Here is a 27,719-nt window from a genome sequence, read left to right on the forward strand (position 1 = left end):
CTTGCTTCGGAGTTGTCAGCGCTCATAAGACGTATGAGTCTCCGAATATTTGAGGTGGTGTGGCGCTTAGGGATGAAGCCCGACTGGTTCTCATGGACCAACGAGGTCATATATGGCAGCAATCGGGCTGCTAAAATACTACTGAGGATTTTATAATCCGTTGTTAACATGGATAACGGTCTATACGAAGCCGTGTCGCTACTTTCCCTCCCTGGCTTCAGCAATGGGATCACCAGCGCCTCCCTCATTGACTGGGGCAAGCTGCCCTCTTCCTTGGCTTCCTTGTATACCTCCAAAAGCCTTGGCGCTAACAGGTCTGCATATTTGCTATATAATTCTACCGGCAGGCCATCCAGCCCTGGCGTTTTATTGCGAGCCATGCGTTTTATAGCTCCTCGAATCTCCGCCAGCTCTATATCCTTCCCTAGGTCATCTGCTTGATCGTGGTCTACTTGTGGCAGATCCAGCTCGTCCAAAAAGGCATCTACAGGTGGGTCTCCATTTGCTACCATACTTTTATAAAGCTTCTCGTAGTACCGTGTAAAGCCCTGCAGTATTTCGGTCTGTGTGTATACCATAGTTCCCTCGTCATCCTCTAGAGCCAGGAAGGGGGAGTGTCGCCGTGTGGGGTTGGCCAATCACGCTAGTAGCGTGCTCGCTTTATCCCCCTCTGCATGTATCCTCGTCGAATAGGTCATATAGTCAAAGCTACGGAGTCGCTCTACTTCGACGGCCACTGCTTCCCAGGCTGCGCCGACTCTTTCTTGTATCTCAGGGTGCCCCGGCCTCGCTATTTCTATTTCTCTGAGGTTCTTCTCTGCTGTATCTAAGTCTCCCAGGAGGGTCTTACGTATTCCCGCCTGCTTCCCAATACAGAGCCATCTAATGACGACCTTGAAGGCGTCCCACTCCGTTGCCCTGGTCTTGGTGGTGCCAGCATTGTCTGCAAAGTATTGCGTAATGCCCTCCTCCAGCATCGCATGAAAGAGCGGGTCGTCCAAGGCGTCGGGGCGTAATTTCCACGTGGGGATACACGGTGTCGCAGACATCCTGTCTAAGGTAACCAATCGGGGGTTGTGGTCTGATATTGTCCTGGCAAGATATTCAGCTCGTACCACAGAAGGCATCATCAGTGGGGAGCACAGCATTGCGTCCAACCGGACATGCAGCTTATGTACACTAGAGAAGTAGGAGTAGTCCCGATCAGCCGGGTGTCGTATATGCCAGGCGTCCATCAAATTCCAACGTGTCTGCCATTCTAACCTGCCCTTAGCTAACCTGTGAATCGGGGAATCATTAAGCGGCGGATGAGATCTGTCCAATGAGACATCCGTCACCGAGTTAAAGTCCCCCCCCAACCACTACCGGGCCCGTCAGCAAGTGTGCCAGTGTCCCTGACAGTTTCCCCAAGAAAACCAGGTGTTCCGTGTTGGGTGCATATATGCTGCGTAGTGTAATGTTGCGGCCTCGCAGTCTGCCCGCAATTGCCATGAATCTACCTTCAGGGTCAATCACCTGTCTGGTCATCTGAAACGGCACTCCAGCCCTAACCCAGATCAGTGTCCCTCTAGCGTATGCGGAGTAGGTGGTGCTAAACACTTGACCCCTCCATCTGCGCTGCAAAGCTAAGCCCTCTGTTGCTGTCAAGTGTGTTTCTTGGAGAAATGCAATCTGGACCCCTCTGCAAATTAAATAAGAGTGAACCTTGTGTCTCCTCGCCATCGTATGGAGCCCCCTCACATTCCAGGTCATACATCTTGTTAGAAGTAAACACAGCCACAATAGATGCTGAAGAAGAGCTGGTTTATTCACGTCTTGGTCTCTGCACTGCCAGCCTCAAACACAACGTTCTAACTCAAGCACCCCACCAACATTCCACTGGCCAGATTAACAATGTACAGGGGAAGGGGTGGATGGAACATACCATATCAACTATTTCTTAACAAAGGAGATTACAACACACCTCCCTCTGTAAGGAAAATAACAATAGTTATAAAACAGTCCTCTAAGGGAGGCAAGGTATCTTAAGAAGCTCTAAGTTACATAGTCCTTTTGCCAACTTGGTGGTTGGCGTGCCCTGGTTTCTCTGGCCGCTTGTATGTCCGGGAGAATAACATCCTGGTTTTCCTCACAATTAGCCTTTGGAACGCACACATCGGGGCAGGCACTTACATTGTCTATGCTCCATGTGCTCCCATCTTCCAGCACCACCGAGTTATTGTTCACCCACTGTACTCTTGCTGGTTTGGAGAAAAAGGACACTTTTGCACGTCCAATAACAGGTCTTTTGACTACTACCCACTGTCCAACCTGGAACTTCCTGCTAGTGGTGCCCCACTTCTGGTCGTACCTGGTTTTGTAATCCGCTTGATGTAAATCCACCTTCTCTTTCACAGACTCTCTATCCACCCACACAGGAACACCACCGTTCAACCAGTTGGGGCTGAGCTTAGATCCCAGATTCCTCCCTTTAAGGGATACGAACGGAGATACTCCTGTCACAGCATTGGGGGAAGAATGATATGACCACAGTGTTTTCCTAATAGCTTCCTCTACAGGTTCATGCATTGAAACAGCCATTTGAATAGAGTTCTTCAACATCCTATTTGCCCTTTCTACCATGCCATTAGCTTTTGGACAGTAAAAAGGTGTTCTTATATGTGAGATGGCTAACTCTGACAAGAACTTTTTCATTACATCTGACGTAAATTGAACGCCATTATCTGTCACCAGGGTGCTCAGTATACCTTCTGTTGCGAACACCTCCTGCAAAAACTCCATCAAATCTTGTGTAGTTATTGAAGGTACAAATTTGGTACTGATCCAATGAGAGAGATAATCAATGATTACTAACATAAACCTCTGGTTGGTGTTAGGTAAGTTCAAGGGACCTATTATATCAATCCCCAGCTTGTCCCATGGTTTACTTGGTACCCCTACCGGAATGAGTGGTGCCTTGTGTATTACTTTAGATTTGTCACATCTCTCACATGCCTCGCAGTCTTTTACAGTGCTCTCCACCAACCCATCCATCCTAGGGAACCAATAATGTTGTCTGGCCTTACTCTTCGTCATGCATCTTCCTGGATGACCTTTGTGCGCTAACGCTATGATCCTGTCTTTCATGTTACCCGGAGGAATGACTTTATTTCCTCTCCATACCTGACCATTCATGGTGGATAACTCATTTCTCACTGCCCAATATGGTTTAAGATTGTCAGCTAGCTCATTGTTATGCTTAGGCCACCCTTCCTCAATCAATCTCCTCAACTCCTTTAACACCTGGTCACTTTGGGATTCATTCTCCCACTCCTCCTTACTGATTGCCGGGTGTACTACTGCAAGAATTGCCTCCTCTGGTGGACCACACACGTTGTCCTCCCCCTGTATCGGCAATCTTGACATGCAGTCTGCTATGGTGTTTTTCTCACCGGCCACATAACACATGGTGAAAATGTAACCTTGCAATGCCAAAATCCATTTTGTAAATCGTGGAGTGGCCCTCTCAATGTTCTTTGTAGAGAATAAGGGAATTAGCGGCTTATGTTCGGTCCTCAGGGTAAAGGGGATCCCCCACAGAAAGAATTTAAAGTGATTTATTGCCCAATAACACGCTAGGGCTTCTCTTTCAATAGTAGAGTAATTAGACTCTGGGTCCTTCAATGCCCTGGAAGCGAAAGCAATTACTCTCTCACATCCACCAATCCTTTGAGTAAGGGATGCCCCCAGGCCCTTGCTGCTTGCATCTGTAGTCAGTGTGGTTTTTTCATTGGGATCAAACATGCCTAAGGTGGGTGCCTTGGCAATGGCTGACTTTACATACTTGAATTCCTCTTGGCACTCATAACTCCACACAAAGGTACTACCCTTCTTCAAGAGTTCCCTCATTGAGCATGTGTGACTAGAAAAGTTTTCAATGAATTTGGTCATGTACTCCACCAATCCCAGGAAAGATCTGAGCTCATCCTTATTAGAGGGAGGAGGAGCTAACATGACTGCATTAACCAGGCTGGTTTTAGGCTTAATTCCTTCTCCTGAAATGGTGTGCCCTAGGTAAGTTACAGACTTTACCCCTATCTTGCACTTGTCCTTTTGGGTGGTAAAACCTGCTTTACTCAACTTGCTCAAAACTTCTCTTAAGTTCATGTTGTGCTCACCCTCTGAGTCTCCATAAATTAGTATATCGTCCTGGAAGCACAGGACTTTACCAAGACCCTCTAGGATGTGTTGCATAATGCGTTGGAATACCGCCGCCGCGGATGCCAACCCAAACGGCATACAGTTATATTGGTATGCCCCAAAAGGCGTAATGAAGGAAGTCAGACTTTTAGACTCCGGATGAAGGGCAACCTGGTGGTATGCCACCGAGAGGTCCAAAAAACTGAAGAATTTCTCACCTTTTAACACACTGAGCATCTCATTTATTCTAGGGAGAGGATGCCTCTCTACCCAGATATTAGCATTGAGGTCCCTGAGATCCACACACAGACGAATCCCTTTGCCACCTCCCTTTGAAGCTACCACAATGGGGGCGAGCCACTCCGAGCTCTCAATTTTTTCAATTACCCCAATGGATTCCAATTTCTCCAGTTCATTTTTTAAGGAGTCTCTCGCCACTAACGGCACTGATCTAGCTTTATGTACCGTGGGCTTGCAATGCTTCTTCAATTTTATCTTATGGAGGAAACCTTTCAATAATCCTAACTCATTTGAAAATACCTCGGGGAAATCCTCACACACTTCAGTAGCTATGCTTGGTTGTTCTATCAAGTATACTGGCTCAGCGGCATTGGGATCTAACTTGATGCCTAGATCTTTTTGATGTTTCCACCCCAGTAAGCAAGATCCTTTCTTTGTTAAATACACTTTTCCCACAGTGACTCTATCCTTGAATCTGATGTGCATAATAACCATTCCTACCAGGGGTATGGTGTCACTGTTGTATCCTCCTGGGGTGATGTCTTGGGGTAATAGTTTGTCAACAGACCTTGTCTTAAATGTAGTTTCATTTATGAGTGTGTAAGGTGAACAAGAATCTGCATATACATTACAGGGTACATTGTCAAGCAAAATCTCACACTCCAGGTAATTACAATCAGAACTCTCAAGAAGTTTGTTAACCTGGAATACAATGTCCCCTCTAGGTTCCTCCTCATCCTAAATAACATGGGTCACCTTTTTTTTCATATCATGACACACCTTGGTAAAATGTCCCCATTTGTTACACTTCCTACACATAGCTCCCCTTGCTGGACACTTCACGCTATTCGCTAGGTGATTTAGATTGCCACAACGGAAACATTTTAACTCTTGGTTTTCATCCCTTAGAAAGGAACTTCCCTTAGGTACATTTTTGCTTTTGTCATGCTTATTAGATACTTTCAGTATTTCTTCCTCACAAACTTGTTTTACTTCAACAGCATCCTTCATCGCACTCATGCAGAATGCTGTGTGCTCAATGCTTTTAGCTATATCCACAGCTTGTTTCAAATCTGGGGCATCTGCTAGTAACTTTTCTTGTATCTTTTTATCTGATGTACATCTAACCAATTGGTCTCTGATCAGAGAATCAGTAAGGTTCTCAAAATCACAAGTGGAAGATAAGCCTCTAAGGACTGCTAAATAATTCACTACTTATTTATTTATTTGTTTATTTATTTATTTATTTATTTAGAGGTTTTATATAGCGCTGGCTGGACCCAGGGGTATCAGAGCGCTTTACATTTTTGAGACAAGAAGGTCAGTAAGACATGGGTCATACATAGCATAAATGAGTATAAACAACATATAAGTCTCCGCCAGACATATTTCAAAATGACAAATATGGGAAATAAGAACACCGAAAAATGGGAGATGTGATAATCAATTATAACCAGGCATACATTGAAAAGAGAGCTGCAAAATTGCAGAGGAGGATAGGGAAGTTGGTGGTCAGATTGGGTTAGTAAGGACAAGAGCAGAAGGGGCAGAAATGAGGGCAGACGGAGGACAAGGGAAGGGGGGGTGCAGGGAGGAGTGAAGGTGGTAAACAGGGAGGGGAAGTGACGAGGAGGAAGGGCGAAGTAAGGCGGAAAACAAGGGAGGGCGGATGTATCTGAGGTCGGACAGATGTGGCCAGTGGAAGATAGCAGATATGGATTATGGTCCCCAATATTTATTGAGGAGATGTAGTTTGAGTTCTTTTTTGAAGCAAGGGGTAGGAAGGGTTGCAACGAAGGTCAGTTGGAAGGTCATTCCAAATGCATGGAGCATTGCCGGAAAAGGACCGAGACTGGGTGGTTTTCTTTTTTTGAAGGGGGGGATAAGAAAGAAGGTGTTTGTGCTTCTCAAGGAACGGGAGCAACCGGCTTTTGTGAGTTTGTTAGCGAGGTAGGTCGGTGTATTCTGATGGAGAATTTTGTGTGTAATGCAGGCTGTTTTGTATGTTGATCTACCTTCAATGGGGAGCCATTTAAGGGTTTTAAGGGTAGGGGAGATGTGGTCGAATCGCTTGCAGTCTGAGGTAAGCCTAGCTGCAAGGTACAGCACAGATTTGAGCGGTGCGAGGTGGATCTTGGGAATTCCAGTGAGAATGGCATTGCCGTAGTCGATGCGAAAAAGAACAAGGGATTGGACTGCTAGTTTGAAATCATCGATAGGGATGAAGGGCTTGATTTTCTTAAGGTGGCGGAGAGTGAAGAGGGATCCTTTGGTCGAATTATTGATGTGCGTCTTGAGGGTTAGGAGGTCGTCAAGTGAGATACCTAGTGATTTGACTGAGGAGGACAAAGATAAGGAGCAGTTGAGGGCATTAAGGTCAGAGATCCAATTCTGAATAGGGAGCTGGTTGTTTTTAGGGGAGAAAATAATTATTTCAGTTTTTTTAGGGTTGAGTTTGAGGTGGTTAGTGTGGAACCAGGCTTGAATCTTGATGAGAGTGTTGTTGAGGTGAAGGATGTCAGCATGAGTTTTAATCTTATAATATAGTTGGGTGTCATCGGCATAGAGATGGTAGTTGATCCCGGCTTGTTTAAGAATGAGTGTGAGGGGTTCCATGAAAAGGTTAAACAGAGAGGGAGAGAGGATGGATCCTTGCGGAATTCCTAAGGAGATGGAGGTAGGGTTAGATAGGCAATTTTGGATTTTGATTTGTTGAGAACGGTGTTGTAGGTATGAGACGAACCATTTGTGTGTCATACCATTTAGGCCAAATCGATCTCTAAGAACATTTAGTAGAGTAGAGTGGTTAACAGTATCAAACGCTGCAGAGAGATCAAGGAGGATGAGAAGGCTAGATTCACCATTGTCGAGTGAGTGGTGGATGTCATCAACAATGTTTAGCATGGGGGGGAGGAGCCAAGATGGCGGCAGAGACGGACGTGTAGTCTCCCGGCTCCCCGAGCCTTTGTTCCCTGCAGCACTATCCTGTCCTTCCTCCTGCGATATCGCTGCCGCGGGATGAAGAAGAAAGCGCGCTGTTGCTGAGGGTGTTTCTCCGGTGTCCCTGCCTGCTTGCTGGCCGTAGATATTGCCGTGCTGATCTGTCGGCTTTGTCTAGCCCTGGGACCGGAACCCGTGTTGCTGTGCACCGCCGGAGGCGGCTGGAGCTCCGTGGGCAGATTGATCTAGGGCGAAACGGGCGTCCTGTGCCCAACTGCTCGCTGTGGATAAACCTGCGCTAGCCTCTTCAGTCGGACGTGGACATCGACTGTTTGGGAGTTTATTCTGTGGAATCTCCTCTGTGTGACGCTACGGTGAGCCGCGCTGCTTCCCTATATTTTGCCCGACTTGGATCTGGCTGCCGTAGCTCACCTCTGTGGTTGCCCCTGCCTAGAGTCGCATGGTGGGAGACTTTTACTGACTGTCACCCGATGCCAGAGGGCCCTGCCTGTAGCGGGAGATTGGACCCCAACCGCCCATCGAATATGTCGCCTACGCGCTTTGGTGAGCCCCTTGGTGGAATCAACATGGCGGCCGGCTCCTGTGGGGTGACGGTGGGTTACACCTCGGATCCTGACTGTTTCACCCTGCGTGGACTCGAGCGAAGCGTGGATCAGTGTGCTGAGCCTCGGAAGGTGGATACGAGGGACCACCAGCCTGTTTACACTTGTGCCTCTGTTCTTGCCGCACTTGCCGAATTGAGGGCAGAATGGCGTGAGCGTTCTCTGGCGCTGTGCGTCCGGCTGGATGGAGCCGCACTCGAATCGAGGTGTGTATCGTCTGCTTATTTTCCTTGCAGCCCCAATCGGCCCACGCTATGCACTGGCCGAGATACAATGTTACCGCGCGAACGCACGACGGAGCAATTGTCTGGCGATGAAAATGCCTGCGGCTTGTTATCCGCATACTCCGGCGATGCTACAGTGTTTCCATTTCTGCCAGGACTTTTGGTCTCGCCTACAGCATCGATGTCCCTGCTCATGGCGCCGCTGGCGCAGCGACTGGTCCTATTGACTGCCTACGTTATGCAAGCTACGCTTTCATTTCTTTGTGTTATGCAACATCTGGCGAACCTGGGAGCACCGCTCTATTGGATTGATGGCACTACATGTGACTGGCGATGTCCGTTTTGTTTTTGGGCGTCTTCTCACTGCCGAGGGCGGCCATCTTACCCCTTTGTTCTGTCTGGGGGGGGTCCTCCTCGGAAGCCATTTTCGGGGGGACGTTTACGATCTGGCCAGGGCTAGGTGACCTTTCTCTACGGATTGTGTCTGATTGGCTGATGGTGACTCGAGATGGAACGCTTCCTCAACGCGTGCTCTGTGCTATGGGATGTCTTTCCCTATTTCACTCCGTACTTGATGTGATTTAATTTTGCTATTGCATATGGGGTTGACGGTATTTTATGGCTGGGGAGTCCGGGAGACCTGGTATTTGGTGGGCTCCTCCCCACCTTTTCTCTTTTTTGGGAGTTATAGATTAGAACATTCTTTTCTTACTCTCTATAATTCAGATGTTATATTTATTCCTTCTTTTTCTCCTCTTTCTTCCTTGTTCTATATTTCGGCTTTATTGGGCGACAGACACACTGCCGGGGGGGGGGGGGGGTAGGCCGTAGCCTCTGCATGCGTGTAGGGTGGGGGGTTGGGGGATGGGATTTCAGTTTCTTGATTTCAGTTTCTATGGTGCCTTGAATTTTTTCTTGTTTTTGTTTCTCCCTCTTTATTCTATCTTGGGTCCGTGTTTGGGACAGCTAAGGGGTGGGTGGCGGTAGACGTTGGAATGATGTTAGGTATGTAACTCATGCTGCACAAACTTCGAGCCGCCATGCTGCCTGGGGGGACTTGACTATTGGGTAATTTGATTACGTGGTGAAATTGTCACGTCACGCCTGCACGGACTCCGCTTTCTTAGCCTATTGTTTATGTAAAAACTAAAATGTCGAACTTCAATAGCTGCAACAAAATATAAAACTAACCTTCACTACTCCTGGGACACGGTATCACGATGATCTACAGTGTAACTCTTGAATGCTTGCTTATCGTACTAATGTGTTACTGTGTCGCCGTATTGCTTGCTTTGGTGCTTCAAACGTATTCGTGGCCGGCCTGTGGGTTGTGGGCCCGTATTTGTTCTTTTACTAATACACAATAAAGGTTTCCAAAAATTTTTTTTAAAAAAAAACAATGTTTAGCATGGCGGTTTCAGTGCTGCATCCTTTCCTAAAGCCAGATTGGAAGGGGTCTAGTAAGTTAAAGTGTTCAATGTGTCTCTCTAGTTGGAGAACACATTTTTCCAGGGCTTTAGAAAGAAGGGGAAGGTTGGAGATGGGACGACGGTTAATGAGGTCGTTTGGGTCTGCCAAAGGATTTTTGATAATGGGGGTGATTTGGCCTAGTTGCAATGAGTTGGGGACACAACCCGTGGCAAGAGAGCTGTTGATAATAGAGGTCCAGGTAGGGGTAATGATATGTTTGAGGTTTTGGACAAGTTTGGAGGGAAGAGGGTCTTTGGTGTGGGAGGAAGGCTTGAGTTTGGAAATGATGTTAAAGACGTCTCTTTCCGTGACTGGCTGGAAGTTAAGCCAAGCGGCAATATTTTTAGTAAGGGAGTTAGGATGATTGGAGTCCAGGAAATTGGGGGGCAAGGAGGGGTAAGGGAGATCAGAGTTATGATGGGCCGTAGAGGGTGTAGGGGGAGTTCTGATGGAGGGTGGGATATTAAGAGAGGTGTTCGGATTGGTGGTAGGGATCGCAGTAGAGAGGAAGGATTGCTCAATTAGTTTAATTTTGTCTGAAAAAAAGAGAGCTATTTCTTCACATCTAGTCTTCGAGGCCAGTGGGACAGGGGGAGCGGAAGCAGTTTGATTACGCACAATGTTGAATAGTTCTCTTGGCCTATTCTGAGCTCGATCTAGTTGTGATCAGAGGAAGGAAGTTTTTTGTCTAAAGATGTGTTTTTTGTAGGAGGATCTAGCAAGTCTGAGGCTGGCCAGGTTAGAAGGAGAGGGGTGCTGTCTCCATAATCTTTCAGTCAGTCTGAGTCTACGTCTTTCAATGTTTAGGTCTGTGTTAAACCATGATTTGGAGGGGATATTTCTTTGTTTTTTGAGTTTGAGTGGTGCTAGAAGGTCAAGGGTAGCAGTGACAGCTTTGTTATATTGTTCGGTTAGTTCATTCGTGTTGAGGGAAGGAGGGATAGCGTGAAGCTGGGCCTGAAGTTTGGATTCAAGTAAGTCGGGAGGGATATGACTGAGATTTCTGATCAGTTTCATGGGTTTAATAGTTTTGGACGGAGGGGTGGAGGCAGAGTTGTTTATGGAGAACAGGATAAGGTGATGGTCGGACCAGTCAATGGGAATGATGTTAGATAGGAGGGCTAGATCTTTGCTGGTAATGATAGCGTCGAGGGTGGCTCCTTTGGAATGGGTTGGTGACTGACAGATTTGTTTGAGGTCATTAATTTCGAGAAGGTCATACAGGAGGGAGATTGAGGGATCTTTAGTATCATTCCAATGGAGGTTAAAGTCTCCCAGGAAGATGTTTTTAGATTTGGAAATTGAGGATTGCGTAAGAAGGTTAGATAGCTCGATGAATGGGTAGTGACTTCCAGGCGGATTATATATATTGTAAAGGTGGATGGGGGGGAATCCTGTATTTTGAGTTCAGCTACAAGGTATTCAAAGGAGGCATATTCGGCGTTATTGATAAGGGAGAGCTGTAGTTCGTCTTTGAAGATGATAGCTACACCACCGCCTTTTCAGATGGATCTACCTTTTCTAATGATGGAGTAGCCCGGGGGAAAGAGTAGGTCAAGAATGCTAGTGGAGTGTTCATTAAGCCAGGATTCTGTAAGGAACGCAATGTCGATGGATTCGCTAAGGATGGTTTCAGAGATTTCTATGGCATGTCAGGCAGCGGAGCGGCAGTTAACAAGCATGCAGGTGAGGGGTTTGGGAGTGGGTTTGGGAGATGGGAGGGTATGAATGGAGGTGAGATGAGGAGGGGGTCTAGGTGAGACAGGTGAAGGGGGAGTACGACTGGTTCCCAATATGACGGGATGCTTGAGAAGGTGGGAGGCGTGTACATGATTGGTGAGTAAGGAGGTTAGGAATTTTGAAGGTCGGAAATCTCCTGGTGAGAGAGGGTGCAAGTGGTGCGGAGTGGTCTTTGAGCCCGGCAAAGCAAGGGATTTGTTTTCCACGTTTTAGATGTGGTGGGGTTTATTAGCCTAGGGCTGGCGGTGTTTTTTCGGGGAGGGAGGTCGTTGGATTTGAGGTTGAGGACATCGTTCCTGAGACGAGAGAGATCTCTGGTAAGGGTGGTGAGGTTACGTTCGATGTAGCGAAGGGAGTTTGAAATAAGAGTGAGGGGGTAAATATGGTGTGGGGGGAGGAGGACAAATGGGGTTCAGAGTTAGCTGCAGAGGGGGGTCTGCTCTGAGGAGGCAATGAGCAAATGCAGGCAGGAGGCCTGATCTGAGGAGGAGAAGAGCCGAAGCAGGTAGGAGAGCAGGGAGGGCTGTAGTTGTATGGGAGAAGGAGTGGCATGTCGGGGTAGGGGGGAGAAGGGACATCTGTGGATGAGAAGTTTTGAGATAGCAAGGAGGTACAGTTGTGGATTGGTGTGGGAGTGAGAGGGGGGATAATGGGAAGAATATGGTTCAGCGAGGGAGAGGATGAGTTGGGAGAAGAGGTGTGCGGGGAAGTGAGATTCAGAAGGTGTGAGGCTGAATTGGGAGGGGAGGAATGAGGGGGTGGAGGATGAAGGGAAGGGGAATCTGGGTGAGGAGTGTTGTGATTCGGTGGGTGTGAGGATGAGTTGGGATAGGAGGAGTGAGGGGGGTTGGAGGAGGAATGGAAGGGGAGACAGTGAAAGAGGGCACGGAAGGAGGGGTCATAGGGAGGGGAATGGGTGGTTGATTGGGTGCAAGGGGGTTTGAGAGTGAGGGGGTGCGGAGAGGATCAATGGGAGAGGGGGGGTTATAGTGAGAAAATAGGGGATACTTCCCTTGAGACCTTGAAAAGAATTTGTGTCGCTCCAAAACAACATTAATTTTTTTTCTAAACTGTGCATCTAGTTTTATCAAAGCAACTTGATATACATCAGGTGGAGCATCACCATCCACTCCTCCGCCACTGCTTTCGCTAGCAATTTCGGGTAAATTGTCATAAATCTCTCTATCATGCTTTCCCAAGTTATGTAGCAAAATGTGAAGTTTTCTCACAGATGAGAATCTGTTGCCCCCAATAGCTATTAAATAGGACTCAAATATCCTTACACAATTCTTCGACGGAGTGAAGGGTTCACCATCCTCATTTAGGAAGGGAGGTGGTTGTGACATTGACATTACTGTTGCCATTTAATGAATTAAGCTTGGAATGAATGCCAAGGTGTAAGTATATGAGCAGGGATAGTGGATGTATGATTTACTAGCTACAACACGTTACTTAGATATAATAACCTTAATCAAATTTTCATAACCTTTGGGTACACAGGAAAGTATACACACTTTTATGCCATTTTCCCTCCTTCACAGGATTGGACTTCTACAGGATGAAAATATTTACATCAGTATTAATATAAATCCTTTCAACACACGCAGTTTTAAATGTCAATGGCCACACTATGTTCCTAAAAGTCCTCCGATAGCTGTGCCTATCAGCGTGAATACCAGGGAGAGAATTCTGACAGGCTTCCTGGATATTAGCTGTGCCAGTCAGCCTGGTTTAATTATTTATATTTCCTTTCACTACTTCAACACCGATAGGCTTCTCAATTGCTGTGCCTATCAGCGTGTAGCCAACCTCAGCGACAATCAGGCTTCCCTTCAGGAATGTGCTCAGCTTCCGCACGATCAGGTGCTTCCTAAGCCACCCATGCGTCGAGATACACACACAGGGCGCCCTCTCCTGACTGAAATGCGTTTGCGCCGCTCCTTCGCCTCAAATCGCAGCTGACAGAACACCGGGGCACCTCCCTTGGCTGACAACAGCTGACAGACTTCGCCCACATTAACTATCAAGTACTTCTCCCATCAAGTCTCTTTTCACATGACTTGTACACGTATATTGAAGAAGAACGGTTGTATAAATACTTTGACTCCGCACTTCCTTTTGAACTAAGCAGAAATCCGTGATAAACGTCGGTTCAAAATTGCCGACTTTACAGTAAAGTATCTCGCCTTTGCGGTCGCTTCCTGTAAATGTCCCACAGGCTGACAGTTCACGGAGCGAGGCGTTTTTTTTTTTTTTTTTTGTCCGGACACATTTAAATGAACGCAGACATCGCTATGAATACGCCTCCCGTAAACGTCTTAAAGCCTGACACCTCAAGGAACAAGGGGTCAATCACAGTGCGGGCACGACCAATTAAGCGCACACTGCTTTACCAGCTAGTCTCTCAATAAGCGCTTTGGCGAGAAAATCAATTTGCTTTCAGATTCTTTGAGACTCACGGTTTCCTTCAATAAACGGTGTCTTGGCTCTCGGCAGCGCTGTATAAACGGGGGAAGACCAGGACCTGCCCCCCGCGCAGCCCTGTCGCCAATTTGTTAGAAGTAAAAGTTTCGTAGGTGTAGTCGGGGAACAGGGTCACTTTGCTATTGTCCACTTAGTAGGGTCCCGCTACGCGGGCTTTTTGTAGCAGCAAGTCTCTGTCTTTGTAGTGGAGCAGCTTTGCTATAACCAGCCTAGGTGGTTGGCCTGGTTTAGGAGGCCTAGCAGGGACCCGGTGTGCCCGTTCAAGTGTGAAGAAGGGCGACAGTCCCTCCGGAGCCACTGTCGCCCTGAGCCAGGAGTCCAGGTAGCCGATCATGTCTCCCCCTTCAATTTTTTCTAGAAGGCCGACCAAGCGGATATTATTACGCCTGTTCCTGTTTTCGGCGTCTTCAGCTCTCCTCTCCAGCATTTTTATCCGGGCTAGGGCATTTTCCATCTTCCCTTCGAGGACTGAGTGAGCGGGGGTCAGCTCCTGCAGCGCCACCTCATTCTGCTTGACCCTATCCGTTAGCTTGGCATGATCCGCACGGAGTAGCCCCAATCCAGAAGCCACCTGTGCGATGTCCTGTTGCAAGGCATCTTTTATTGCCGTCATGGCCTCCAGTATGCGGTCTTGTAGTTGCTGGAGGTCCGTGGGCCCTGATGTGGTAGGTTCCTGCGCCTCTACGGTCGCGGTGCCATCCGCTTTTCCCTTGAGTTTTCCCATGATTCGGGTCTTCCCGCGATTCTAATGAACCTCCAATGCCGCCGGGGGAAGCTCAAGTCCGATTATGTTGGGGAGGGTGCCCGCGTGCCGGGCTCACGCCTCTTCGGGCACTCCCAGGTGTCGATCGTCCGCACGGCACCGATCCCGGTGAACTTCAGGCCCAAGCGTGCTGTTCCCTTCAGGCGCCGGTCCCGGCCAGCCTTGCGGTTGTATTTACAGCTCCCAGCTTAGGATTTCCCTATAGTAGGGTGATGCCCCTATCCCCTCTTTCCTCAGTTGTGGTGTTCCTCAGCAGTGATAGGGCAGTTCGTTCATCCAGCTGCTCACTCCACTGTCCTCACCAGCGGGTCTACTCTCTGCGCAGAGAAGCCGCCCGGGGGACAAGAGACTCCTCAAGGTCAGCGTATCTGGGGCCTCCAGTGCTTCCAATCTCCCTCCTTCTTGACCTGGCCTCTAGTTTGCCCTTCTGGTTTTCCTGGGGCCCCTTTCTCACATTTACATTACTCCACTGGTGCTTGGCGGCGTCGCTAAACTGCACACAGCACTCGCCGATATGCCCCCTCCAGCCTAGGTCTCGGGTGTCCTTTTACCCAGTGGGGATCAGCAGCGGGCCGTGCTCCAGCCCCCCAGTTCACTGGTCGCAGTGCGAGTGGTTCATGCCGGGGCCTAGTTTGCGTGCCCTCTTCCCCTTGCCGTGGGACATCAATGTGCTCCTGGCTGGCAATCCTCCCCGCCCAGTGTTAGCAGCCTCCGTGCAGTGCCGGTACACCCCACTGTCTTCTGTCCTCGAGTTAGGCCACTATCCTGCCGCTGAGCGGTTCGCTGTCCCCAGGCTCCGTCTCCCGTTCGGCAATGCTGCTCCGTCTCCCTCGCTCACCACAGGGCACAGTCCTCGGACTCCCCGCAGGTCTCCTCTCCTCTCCTCCCGTCTCACCTCTCGTTGCAAGCCGCTTGTCAGCGCTCCCGCTCTCTGGGTCGGCTCCGGGTGAGTCACTCCGCTCTCTCGGCTCTCTGCACTGCTCGCCCTCTTGCACTATGCGACTTGCGCTCTCTACCCTGCCGAGTCTTGCTGGAGCCCTGTGTACTCGTACAGGTCGCCGCCGTCCGGAGTCCGATCAGCTCGCGTCACCATTTTGCGTCCGCGTCGGCCAAAGGTCTCGCCGTCTTTGTTCTCTTCGCCCAGCAGTTTACGGGGTATTTTGTTTGCGCCAGACAGGGCTGCTGCGGTCCCGGTCTCCTCCTTCGTGCCGTCGACCCTTTTCACGAAGTTCACCTCACTGATTTCAGGATAATAAGGGGATCAGGCGCAGAGCTCCAAGCTCACGCCGCCATTCCCGTCGGCGGTCAAGCCACGCCCCATCCATACCGCTACCTTATATAACAAAGTTGCATTGTATTGGCCTCCTCAGGAAGAAATTAAAATTAGTCTTTCACTCTCCATTTCCTATCTTTGAATGACATTTAGTTTGTGGTTGTGCAGGTGTTTTTTCAGTGTTTATATGTTTACACTGGTGAGGGCTATTTCCCTTATGGTAGGGTTTTATCAGTTACTATAGGTTTAAACCTAAAACCAGACAGCCTACTTATGTGACATGAAGGAGGGCATCAGGGACATGACAGGTGCAATCAGAGAACTGTGTGCCACAATGAAGCAAGGTCAGGCAGCCAGATATAGGGGGAGACAACGGCTATACAACCGTTTGGACACCCACAGCAAGGCAGTGAACCACCTGTGTACTGCCACGACCCTGGTGTCACGTCGCTCAGAGATCATGCAAATGGAGATGGCCCACTGCAGCCAGAATTTGGCCAAAGGCCTGGTACAGGGCACAACCGCTGTGGAACAGATGCAGACAGCCACCACAGGTGGCACAGGACTCCTGGGCTCAGGGGAAAGCGAGGAGCTGGCAAGCAGGAGCAGCATAAGCCCACCAGTTCCTGAGACCAGACGGCACAGTGGGAGACAGGGCACAACACCTGAGGAGTCAAGGGAGGGCAGTCAGCACCCTGAGCATGCGCCAGCAGGCTGTTCCCGGAAGAGATGAAGTGCTAACTGAGTTTAGCAAATGGGTGAAGCAACCCATATCTGGCCTTGTGACTTGCCTACATACCTGCACTGTGGCCATAACATGTGCAACATGTAGTGACAACCATGATGTGTCTGTCAGGCTGCGTGACTAACATTATCCTGCTGCTAAAGGATTGATTAAACACAGTCCTGCACCAACATCTTTAGCATTGTGTCATTATTTCTCACCTAGAAATTGTTCTGTGTCATCTCATCAAGTCTCTGTTGTCCGGCAGCTGCCCCAACTCCAACTGCTGGTCTGAAAGGCGGACCTGGACCCTCATCCTCAGAGGTATCTGTGTCAGTTCTACTGGAATGCCTTTTTTTGTAGCTATGTTTTTGGGCATTGCAGAGGTCTCTGGGCTGTATTGTAGTGATTCTCTGCTTTTATGAAGGCAGCGGAACCGCTCTTCAGTATCCCAAATGTCCGCTCAATTACACAGCGTGTAGATTTGTGTGTGCTATTAAATCTCCATCTCTTGCATTGGCTGGATTGAGGTATGGTGTCATGATGAAGTCCCGCACTGCATATGCACTGTCACCTACAGGATTGTAAATAAGAGGTAGGTTACTGTCCTCCGACCCCACATATTTACTGCATTTTAGGCAGGTAGCCCTCACCAAACTCGCCAGCATTGAGAAGTCTGTATATCCCACTATGTCTAAAGATAAATGAGTCGTGAGCACTACCTGGGTATTTCGCTACAATATCATTGATGATGTATTTTGCATTGCAGATGACCTGTATGTTTATTGAATGATAAGCTTTTCGGTTACTGAATACATAATCACTGTTTGCTGGGGGTGAGAGGGCCACATTGGTTCCATCTATGCAGCCAATTACGTGGGGGAAATATGCAATCTGGTAGAGGTCCTGTTTTGTTTGCTTTAATGCTTGTTGTGTACTGGGGAATTGTATGTGATGTTGTAGCCTCTGTACTATTGCATCCAGGAATGCATGGAAGAAGCACGACAGGCAACTCTGGGAGATCCCACCTGCTGCTGCTATCTCCCCATGAATAGTAGGTCCTGTATAACTGTTAGTGTCACAGTAGGTGGTGATGTTGAATGACTTTGGATTGAAGGGTAGGGACTCATAAAAGTAATGGTCTCTTTTCTACCATTGTACATTCTAACTAGAGCGAGAGGGCCTCTTGTTGCAGCTTGTAAAACAAGGTACTATGCAATTGCTTTAACCCCAGGGTTGTTTCTTTATATGTGTAACATTGTGTGGTGCTAATCCTGTTAGAGCTACTAAATGTACTATTTTAGGAACCATAATTACTTAAACAGTTTCAACATTCCTGCACTCGCACTTCATTAAAATGGGTTCTAGCCTGCTCCTGTAACGTTTGCTCATCAATGTCAGGTTCAAGTTTGGATTTGGGGTGACCGAAGTACTAGTTAAAAGGTCAAAGCGGTGACCGATCATTAAAATCAGAAGTTATTAATAACATTTAGACTAGATTACAATGTACATAATACCCATTTAGCTTCCTGTCAATAAAAACTTATTGAATAGAAATTAGCATTATGTTTAAAATCATGGATGCCATTTAGGGGTCGTAGCTCCGCCCCTGGCTAGCCCCTTGCGACCCCTGGACTCACAGGTGGCAAAATCAGTGCCAAGAACACACACACTAGCAGCTCGTCCTTATGGTCATCGTTTGGGGCTCAACTATCTATGTTTTCTCACAATTTTTTTATTTCCCTTATAGTAAATAATATTTAATTAGTCACAATTAGTATAATAACAAGCATTGGCAAAGCCAATAGGTCTCACATTTGGGACCTTATAAGTGTTTAGTCATGCAACAGTTGGTGTTGTTGCACCAAGGCTATTCTGCTGCATAACTAAATACTTATAGCATCAAAAAAGCGAGACCTATTGGCTACGCAAATACTTATTTATTTTTTGTTGCTGTTTTGTTTAAGTTGTCAGATCTACAATAGCTGGACATGGTTTTTGTTAACAGTTCTTTGCATCAAATGAACTTGTTTTCATTGCTATGAATGTTGTTTCCATTCTGGTTGTAGGAAGCAGTCATTCCTGGGGGTGTGGGGTCTGCCTAGCTGTGCGCAATAAAAAAAGCCTGGTGCAGGCGCAATTTACAAGTGTTGAGTGAGTGAGCCCCTGGCAGCATGGCTCATTCACACAGGAGTTCATGCACTGCACCTGTATACTCAGCATGGTTTAAGGAAACTCGACCCACTCCCTCCCAGGCATTGAACACATATTTACCAAGAAACTCTGAGAAGAGCCTGCCTGCTGCACTGACGACAGGTGGTGTGTGTGCCTGGTGAAAGCGTGCACTGACGGCTGGTGGTGTGTGTGCCTAGTGAAAGCGTGCACTGACGGCTGGTGGTGTGTGTGGTCCCGGTGAAAGCGTACACTGACGACAGGTGGTGTGTGTGCCTGGTGAAAGCGTGCACATTTGGGAGTGGTGGTGTGTCTGCCTGGTGAAAGCGGGCACTGACGGCTGGTGGTGTGTGTGCCCGGTGAAAGCGTGCCCTGACAGCTGGTGGTGTGTGTGCCTGGTGGAAGCGTGCACTGACGGCTGGTGGTGTGTGTGCCTGGTGGAATCAGGAGCAGAAGAAGAAGGGGAGGAGGGGGAGAAGGGAGGGGGAGTGCCAGCAGAGGAGCATGATTCACAGATAGAAGACACAAATGAAACTGACGAAGAGATAGGGAGAGAAGGGAGGGGGGGAGTGCAAGCAGAGGAGCCTGATTACAGCAATAAAAACACAGATGGTAGTTGTGCTCGTGCATGAGCTCGTGAACGCAAGTTGTAGGCCAGCAAAAGCCCCTGGGGGCACTTTTAAAAGCCACTTACTAAATGTTTCGAAGAGTCAGCATATGCGCTGTCTCAGGCGATACCTAAAAATGGAACATAATTAGTTTGACTATGACCTACCCTGGAAGCTGAGGTAAATAAAACAAATACTGTAAATGCATGTTGTGTGCTTGCTTGTGGGTGAGTGTGTGTTCACATGAGAAAGAGAATGTGTGTGCAAGTGTGAATATGTGTGTATGCAATCAAGTGTGTCAGTGAAATTGAAGTTCAAGGGGGCGTGTGATGTCTCTTTTGCTACCCCTGGCATTTTGGTGAATTGACGTCTATGTTTAAAATGTCCTGATCTTAGTTCGGCTGAATTTGGACTTGAACTTCGGGGGGTGGGGGGGAGGGGGTTGTCTCAAAATATGCCAACGCCGAACGCTTCTTGCAGCAGGGCAAGTAGATATTTAACTGCACAGCAGCAGAAATGTATAAAGGGGGTCTGCGGTATATTAAAGGGGGTTCCGGACTCCAGCACCCCTAAACAGGGCTATTTCCGGCACAGAATCTCTTCCAGGCTCTCCGGCGCGGCGGTCTCTGGAGCCCGTTCCTCTTTAAGGCGGGGCTGGCACCGAGAGCTGATCCGAGGGGACCCGCCCTCTACCGACAGCGCTGGGCTTGCAGGGCAGAGAGGGGCCGGGGGAGGAACCGAGCAGAGCCGGGGCAGCAGCAGGTAACACGGGGGAGCGCCGAGCACGCGGCCGGGGAGGGGGGAGGGATAGTGTCCTGCTTAACAAGACCCCCGAGCCCCCTGCTCTGTTTAACAAGCCCCTAATCACCCCCAGTGCTTAACAAGCCCCCCGACAGCTGCAGGCTCGGAGACCGTGCACAGCTCCCGACACCTGTAGCGACGCTCCCCCGGACGGTGCCCCCTCCCCCGCGCGGGAGTGGCCTCAGGAATTTACCCCCCAATGAGCCTAAACTGACCGAAGTATGTATTTAGAGAACCAAGAGCCATGTGTCAGCAGAGGGTAGACGAGGTAGGGAGGGGGGCGTTCTCAGGTTGGGGTGGAGGGGTCTGCAATCGCCCCAAACATTATGAGCCAAGATAAGTACCAGGGACATTTTACAATTTGAAACCACAGATTTTTAAGTACTCTTGCAACATAAACTGCAACTAAATCTTGGCAGCAAAGACGTGATTACATAACCGAGGCTCCATTTTAGTTTAATCTCGAGCTGAAAGACGGACCTCGCTCGGTGTTCATGCTCCAGGAGCCGGGCACGGAGCTCTTTCACTGGCTGCACCCACGGGTCGTGCAGCGGGGGCTTGTGCTGGGAGAGGGGCAGGCCACTTGCATCAGCACGCCCTCCCCCTCCCTCCTTCCATGCCCCTGTAAAAGCAATCCATTTATTATACTAATGAATTCACACAGAATAACACGGAGATGCTGAATAACTGGACTCAAAAATAATATTTGCTACACATTGGGTCGACTTAAATGGTCGCAACCTATAGTCGGGCCCCTGAAACTATGCTCAGTGGAAGGACCAAATGATGTGGCAGGGTTTGCTAAATTATGTAAACACAAGGAGATGATGGTTGGAGCGCTGACACTTTTCAGACACTCTTCCTCAGTCACAGACAGATCTGTGTTGAATCCATCATCATTCTTTAGCTCACTTCGCCACCCCAGTTCAGACAAAGCTATATGCAAATCAGTCTTGACCCTCTGCCTCATGGGAACAGTCCAGCCCGAACTGACAAGCCAGGTCTTCCCTGGACCAGAAACAAGCAGTCTGATACTGGTTTTGTGGTAACACCCCTCATCAGCCAGGCTAGCTTGAATCCAGTGGCAAAGTGAACAAGGGTCTCACATCTGGGCACAGCCTGCCAATTTAGGGCGAAGAAAGCAAAAGCAAGGAGATGGTGGACGGAGCTCTGAAACTTTTCAGACACCCGCTCCCAGTCACTGATCTGGGTTGAATCCATCATCAATCTTTTTCTCACTTAGCCACCCCAGTTCAGACATGGCCATACGCAAATCAGTTTTGACCCTGTTTCTCATGTAGTTCGAGAGCCGCCCCCAAGCTGAGGAGCTTTGGAACGCCTGCACCCTAGGAGTGAGATTATACCTGAGGAAATTGGCAGCATCTCCATCAACCCATAAATATTCTCTATTGATGAGGGAGGAATCCCGAAACACTGGTGTCTAGAGATACAATTTCGAAAGACAGCATTAGCTAAAAAATATATGAACTTTGTGTGAAAAACTGAACTGCAATTACCAAGATACTGTGGGGTAATGGTGCTGTTACATGCAAGCAGTGCGTTCCTACTCACTTTCAGCGATCTAGTAAGCTAACAGGAGTTGGGTGTAATTATCAGTGTGACTGAGTGAGTTAATGCAAGTGTTTAAAGAGGGGTGAAGAAATAGGGTGAAGAGCAAGGAGAGGTTACACAGAACGAGACATCATGATTTCAGGTCCGAAAGGTTTTGGGGTTGCCGGAATGGTTACTCGGAAGAAGGGTTTGAATGGGGTACGGTTAGTTTACTGTAGTAGAGTAAAGAATTCTTCAGCAGCATGTAAGAGAGTAGATTCAACTCAGACAATAAGGCAGGCAGAGGAGTGAGTGTGAAGCGAGTATCCTTCATCTAGAAAGGAAGGCGAGTGAATACTCTAGCTTTTTCAAAGTTGAGGTACAATGCAGTCTGATAAAGTAGAAGAAATGCTGAAAGTTTAATTGCATGTGGGCATTTGATAAGTTGCTCCGTCTTAGTTTCTTTGGTTTGGCTATCAGTGGTTTTATATGGTTTGTTCTCTTTACTTAGATATTGAACATTATTGGTGTGGCGCAGCGCCAGAGCAGCTGAATCCGGACCGCGGGACTTACGGTTCGATCATGGGACTCTAGGCAATAGCTCACTTAATCACCCTTGCGTCTGAAAACCCCTCGGGTGATACGTTTGCACTTTACAAATGTGGAATTATTATTACTATTACAAATGGTTGACTTTGTACTTTTTTTAATACGAGGCACTGAGTTATATCTTTATAGGTAGGGAATTCCAAAATCTACTGCTTGCAAAGAGGAAGTGGTGCCAACGTTGGCTTTCTTCCTCTACGCAGGAATTATTAAGCACAGTGCCCGCGTGGAACATAAGTTTCTGGATTGGGAATGTGTTGCAATTTTATCATTATTTTTTCTTAAATGAATTTGTGGTCAGTTTAAAGCCATCAAGTTTGGAAAAATGTGGTTTCATATATTTAGAAGTAGCCTTGCTACTGAGTTTTAGATTGTTTGTAGCAGTCCAATAACTGAGAGTGGACTGCTGTGGTGCAGTCAGTACGCATAGCCATGTTTTGAGAGGATGAGTGATGTTTGTACCTTTTGAGGAAATCTGAGATGTGGAAAAATGTGTGTAGGTGTTTTCATTGTGTAGACGAAGGTTGATAGGGACAGCTTGTCACTGGAGTATTCATGGAAAGTGTAGAGTCAAAGAAAATTCCTAAATCTGTCAGTTCTGTAGCTATTTTTTGAGGGGTCCCAGTACATCTGTCCAGAAATTTATAGGGTCATATTTTTTCCAATCACCGCAGGTCGGTAGTTCTGTTTTTGAAGCATTCCACTTGACATGCTTCCACGTCACCTATTGTTCTTTAGCTATGATGCAAGTGTTAAGTTTTGGTTTACCTAGGTCTTTAGAGTTTTCCTGTTTTCAAAATTATCCATTGTCTGCAGGTGAGTTTGAAACTGTTGATGAGACTTAGACGTGCTTCCATGTATATGTTAAAAAGTAGATGAGCGATGATAGATCCTTGTGGAACTTTTTTTTAGGCAGTAAGGGTTAGAAGAGAAAGGTGGTGTGTGAATGTGGTGTGATCTGTTGTTTAGGTAAGAAGAAATCCAGTAGAGGGGATGCCATCTGCTCCAACTTCAGTCTAAAAAATAATGTGTCGCAGTGTAAAGTCAAGTGTCAAAAGCTGCATAAGGAACAAACCGTAGTAATGCAGCGTCTCCATTTTGTCAAATGCTTTTGAGGTCGTCCTAAATTGCAATTAGGGGAGTATTGTATTACTTAATTATTTGGATATTTTTACACATATTAGCAGCAGGCAAAATGTTCACCTCATTACTACCAGTTTAGCACCAAAATACAATAATGAGACTCTAAAAGGTGACCAATCAAGGTCTGTGAAGGGCCTTCCACTACACGTGATGTTTTTAGTAACTTTTGATCCATTTACCCTAGTTACATTTTTTTGTTGTTAAATTTTGTAAATTATGCAGCAAATGATGGAGAATGTGGCAAATCCATCATTTTGCAGAAAAAAAGCACTGCTGCACAATCCCATAATTCCAGAGGTCCTGCTTGTATTTCAATCTTTCCATGTTGTAGCAGGGGCAACCCATCCAGGCCCCTTAAAATCATAAACAAATGTTAACGTACCTGCAGGTCTGTAGTGACTTGAATGATCTAACTGTCGTGTGCTTGCCTTATTCTTCATTATGACATAGAAGAGTGCCTTCAAGTAAGTAAGCTCAGCATGTCTGCTGTATTTGATAGACTAAACTTCTTCTCCATGTATAATAAAAACCTAGCTCACATATAGGGGACACACGATGGCTGACTTGCGCCTTAGTTCACGAATAGCATTGTCATCAGGGCGGGCAGGGATGGTTATCATTTCATCTTTAAAAACGTACTTTTAATAAATATATTACTATAGCATGATGTTGTAATTAGTCATTTACAGACAGAACATTTTCCATTGTATTTGCCACTAATACGCCTATTTAACATGCAGTTTTGCTGATAAAACTTTTTAGTGTATAAACAATAATGTGGGGAAATTGGATTTCAGGAAAAATATGTATAATTTGCAAATCTCCAAGTAAAGTGTTCTGAATTGTTTTGTTCCTATTAAAATCTTTGTTTCCATCACACAGAATTACAATGTGCTTTCCTAACTACTGAAGTACTTTGAACTATTAGTGGAGTTCACTTACAAGCTGTTAGAAAAAAACCTGACCTCCTACAGCCTTTCATTTCACACTTGTTGTAAAGCATGATTGTCAGGCAGGTCATTTCACAATATCCTCTAACTCTAAAAGCAAATACCAACCTCCAGGATAAAATAAGCAGCAAATTGAAGGACATATGTTGCCTCCATGCTCCATGCTCCACTTTCGACTACGTTGGGAGTCCCCCACATCCAGTTGCGGCCGGCATGGCTCGCAGGTTGCGGAGTGGGCGCAGGGGAAGTATTGGGGGTTTGGGGGTCACGTGGTAGGGGGTAAAAAAAAAACTTTCCTTGAGGCTGGGTCCTGCATCTGTGGTCCTGCTCCTGTCTCTGACTCCAGAAACAGGAAGCAGTCAGCCAGGCTCTCTCCCCAAAGCCAATCACAACATTGCAATGCAGTGTTGTGATGGTCTGAGTGCGCCGTGACACAGCACTCAGCCAGAGGCTGGAGGGGTGGGCATGTTCTCCATGCAGGCTGTAATGCAGCCTGCATGGAGAACGGGGAAAGTGCGCATGAAGGGCCGATCAAACAGTCTTAGTGCACTTAGGAGTGAGCAAACCACTCCTCCCCTGCTCCGAGCGCAGAGCAGCCCCACCCGCCCGCAGGTCAGGCAGCATAAAAGGATAACTCTAAGTTATCATTTTATGTTTCTGCCTGGCACTGCTTAAAAGCAGTGGGGCTGCGCTTCTCCACCACAGCCGAGGAGCAGACACTACTCGCACCCCTCCTCATGCTACCATATAACACATTGCCTGCACCCAGTACCAAAAGGCCATATCGGGTATCAGAGCGCTTTACATGGCACCACTTCCATTACACGAGGACACATTAATTTTTGTTAGGCACGGGGAGATTAGGTGATCACAGGATGTTCAGCGTCATTGCTGAGACTCGAACCCAGTTCCCCAGATTCAAGGTCGACCGCCCTAGCCTTTCGGCCAGCTCCTCTCCCCAGGATGTATCACTATATGGTGCCTCAGGTCTCTGGATGTGAACTCTGTCTCCAACTTCCCAACATCTGCTCTTCACCCCTTTAAGGTTATCATAGACATTGCAGTGTTTGAGGAAGGAGGGGGTAATGTGGTCCCATTTGTTCAGGTCCTTAATGAGACCTGCAACATCTTGTAGGTTGCCATCATTCAGAGGTAAAAGTAGGAGGGCTTAAAATGCATTTCTTAATTCACTTTCTGGGGGAATGGTCTCACCTTCTCATGTGGAGAGAGCTGGTACCAGGCTTTTGTTGGCAGTGTGTTCCATGAGCATGAGATTGATGTCCAGGGTGAATCTGAGTGACTTTGTACTGCTTGAAAGTAGTCATTTTAACCTGCCCGGATTCCTATGGTTCAATCAGGTTTTCATTTTGCCTGTTTTTACCTTAACCAATAGCAAGAATTATGTTCTGGTGGAGTTAATCTTCAGGTTGAATAGACAGGCCTTGATGAAGTGCAGGTAGTGTCTGAGGCATTGGATATTGTTATAAGTTGAGACTTTCAAACGTCGATGAATGCTATTGCCGTAATGGTTCGTTTTGGTGTTATCTGCGAGTAGAGCCAGCGGGGATCAATGTACAGGTCAAAGATGGCGTGGAGGAGGGGTGGCAGATGGAACCCTTGGGAACCCTGTGGGTGTTTGGGAACTTCTGGAACCTAGAGATGCAATGTATAAATCTTTCTCTATTATTCTAGAGTATTAGCAACTGCAAAAAAAAATCTCTCTTACATTGGATCACAGCATTAGCAGAGTAATCCTTTTACTCAGGTTGGGTGTCCTTCCATTAAGTGCATACAAACGTTATTGGTCCACTTCTACTCACAAGTTTAGTATATGCAACCTGTGCCAAGGAGGGATACAAGAGCCATGCACTTTATATCAGCCCTGTGCTTACAGCAGCACGTAATCGTTACAGAAATACCCTATATTTTAAATTTAATAGACCACGAGATGATACATTGATCTATTTAATAAAGTTTCCTATAAATTATTTATATTACTTTTTTTGTTTTTTTTAAATCTTTCTTGAAATTGTTTTAAAATTCTTATCTGCAATGAGAAATGTATTCATTGTTTTAAAATTGTTGATCCCTTTCGAGGTATAAATCAATCAATCAATCAATCTTTGACTTGGAGGTGCATGCATGAACCAACTGGAGTTGTTTGGATATCTACGAAGAGAACAAACGATGGATGTTTCTAGAGATTCTCATTTGAGACTTTACAGTGTCACTGATCGTGGGGTTGTGTGCAGTGTCGAAGGTAGCTGAGAGGTCCAGTAATATTGGGAGACTGGGAATATCTTAATTTGTGGTCAGGAGGGTGTTGGCTGTGATTTGTAAGGTAGTTGTCTCTACTGCAGCATGATCTGAATCTAGATTGGTGGTCATTCAGGAGATGGTTGGCACTGATATGATCCTAAAGTTGAGCGCAGCCTGCTTTTTCAAAGGATCTTGTTGATGAGGAGTAGTAGAATGGTGGGGCCAGTGGTTTTTTTTTTTCGAGGAGCTTGAGGATTTGGTCTGACTTGAGAACGTCTGAGAAGATGTGTTGAGTGAAGGAGGTGTTGAGAATGGTTAGTAGGGGTTAGAAAGCTTCGCTTGAAGGTGGTTTTATATAAAGGATAATGGGAAATGATCCCCTTCAAAGGGGGTGGCTTTGAAAAAGTTGGCAAGCTCTTTGAGAAGACGTGGATTTGTAGGATGACCAGTGTGGGAGGCAGCACGGAGGAGTTGGTCTCAGAGATGAAGCAGGTTTGATGTTGTTGTTGTGCTGTTGGATATTCTGTATTTTCTCGGTGAAGAAGAGTTTAGTGGCATTGAACTTGTCTGTGAAGTAGTAGTAGTATCAGTCAGTTGTTGTTGAAGAGTTTTCTGCTTTTGATTGGGAACTTCACTGATAGTGTTTGTGTAGTAGTTCACTTTAGCCAAAGTGATACGTTGTTTGTGTGTTCTATAATAGGACTTCAGAAGCACAGCATGAGGTTATCGGAGATCCTGTGTTTTCTTCCATTTTCTTTCCTTCTATTGGTTTTAGGTCTTTTTGACGGAGAGGTCTTTAGAGGACCAGGGTGCTGGAGGGTCAAGCTTACAATTTCGTTTTTTAGTTGCAGTGTGGTTACTCACATGGATTTCCAAAAATGCATTATCGTTGTTCAGAAAGAAATATGGTGAGAGGTTGGGATAGTGAGGTGGTCGTTCCAGCCCAGAGGTTTGGGAGGCCTGCAAAGG

At 47.1% G+C, this 27,719-nt stretch overlaps 1 protein-coding gene across 2 annotated transcripts in view; it reads left to right on the top strand.

Moving 5' to 3' along the window:
• Positions 1-19,916: 19,916 nt before the first annotated feature.
• LOC147726146 (mitochondrial amidoxime reducing component 2-like) overlaps positions 19,917-27,719 on the top strand; it is a 35,204-nt gene continuing 27,401 nt past the window's right edge. Inside the window, exon 1 of one of the 2 annotated variants that reach the window (XM_086960252.1) lies at positions 19,917-20,202. The gene's annotated coding sequence lies outside the window, so the exon portion shown is untranslated. Of the gene's footprint in view, positions 20,461-27,719 lie in introns of both variants that reach the window. The other variant, XM_086960253.1, reaches the window with a different exon arrangement.

This window comes from Lissotriton vulgaris, chromosome 3_1, assembly GCF_964263255.1.
Source record: "Lissotriton vulgaris chromosome 3_1, aLisVul1.2, whole genome shotgun sequence".
NCBI classification, from domain to species: Eukaryota; Metazoa; Chordata; class Amphibia; order Caudata; family Salamandridae; genus Lissotriton; species Lissotriton vulgaris.